The sequence below is a fragment of the Octopus bimaculoides genome, chromosome 7, assembly GCF_001194135.2.
Source record: "Octopus bimaculoides isolate UCB-OBI-ISO-001 chromosome 7, ASM119413v2, whole genome shotgun sequence".
In the NCBI taxonomy this organism is placed as follows: domain Eukaryota; kingdom Metazoa; phylum Mollusca; class Cephalopoda; order Octopoda; family Octopodidae; genus Octopus; species Octopus bimaculoides.
In genome coordinates this window covers 76,890,220-76,891,828 of record NC_068987.1, presented here as the reverse complement: position 1 = coordinate 76,891,828, position 1,609 = coordinate 76,890,220, and the positions used below count along the sequence as shown (strand labels likewise).

The 1,609-nt window shown below is 40.1% G+C and overlaps 1 protein-coding gene across 1 annotated transcript in view; it reads left to right on the top strand.

The window, feature by feature from the left end:
• LOC106870267 (solute carrier family 35 member F6-like) overlaps positions 1 to 1,609 on the top strand; it is a 457,970-nt gene that overhangs the window by 255,397 nt on the left and 200,964 nt on the right. The gene's annotated exons all lie outside the window — the stretch shown is intronic.

The window sequence follows — 1,609 nt, the reverse complement described above, 5'->3', positions numbered from 1 at the left end:
CCAATATCACCACCACCACAACCACCACCACAACCACCACCCACCACCACCACCACCACCACCACCCATACCAACAACAACAACAATAACAGTGCTCATGTTTTAAACAACATTCAATAACTTCACATGTAAGAGAAGAATAAATCAAAATTGTGTTTTTTTCTTTACTCTTTTTTTTTCTTCTTCCCCTTCATCTCAAAGACGAGATGGTGTCACAACGGTGGTAGTGATGGTGGCGACGGAGGCGATGGTGGCAGCGGCGGTGGCGATGATAATGATGATGATCAAATGATTATAGTGATGATGATGACAAGAACAATGCTGTTTTTTTTTTCCTTTGAGAGAGAGTGGCAGTGATGATGATGATGATGATGATGATGATGAAGATGTGATGGAGCCTAGTAGTGATGGGGGTTACAGAGATGGCGGTGCTGACTGGTGATGATGATGATGATGACCATGATGATGGAGATGTACATAAGTTGATGGTGAAAGTGCTGCTGACGATGATGTTGATGGTGATGATGGTGATGATGGTGGCAACTGTGGCGGTGACAACAACATCATCATCATCATCATCGTTCAACGTCTGCTTTCCATGCTAGCATGGGTTGGACAGTTTGACTGAGGACTGGCAAGTCAGAAGGCTGCATCAGGCTCCAATCTGATCTGGCAGAGTTAATACAGCTGGATGCCCTTCCTAACGCCAACCACTCTGAGAGTGTAGTGGGTGCTTTTACGTGTCACCGGCACGAGGGCCAGTCGTGCGGTACTGGCAATAGCCATGCTCAAATGGTGTTTTTTTACATGCCACCTGCACAGGAGCCAGTCCCGCGGCACTGGTAATGATCTCGCTCGAAACAACGATGATAATTATAAATATGTTGATGATGATGATGACGACGATAATGATGAAGATGATTCGAAATATGATGTTGACGACGATGATGATGATGATGATGATGATGATAGGGATAACAGGCAGTTAAAGAAATATTGATGCTGATGATGATGATAACGATCATGATAACAATGATAATGATAGTGATGACAAAAGTAAGAGTGGTGGTGGTGGTGGCAGTGGTTAGGTGCTTGATTTACTCTTTTTTTATATCTTTCACTATTCATTTATTCATTTATTTATTTATTTATTTATTCATCTATTTATTTATTTCTACTTTTCCACGTCTTCTCTGTTGTAAAATGAGTAAAGAGGAAGAAAAAAAAACTACAACTAAAATCTACAAATATTAAAATAAAATAATAGAAATTTAATAAAATTGTAGAAAAAGATAATTACTTTGTTCCAGTGAAGATATATTTAAAATGTCAGGCAAGCAGCAATATTTGGTGGTTTTGTAGCATTTTTTGGTGGTAGTAATGGTTGTGGTGGTGGTGGTGGTAGTGGTTGTGGTGGTGGTTCTTACAGTTCGTGTTTTGTTTTTATTTTAGGATTTTTTACTTTTTCGAACAGTGATAGATTTCCAAACTAATATCTTAGTAAGCAGTGATTAAAATATTAAAGTCATCACCATCTCCACCACAACCACCACCACCACCACCACCATCACCACCACCATCACCACCACCACCATCACCACCACCACCA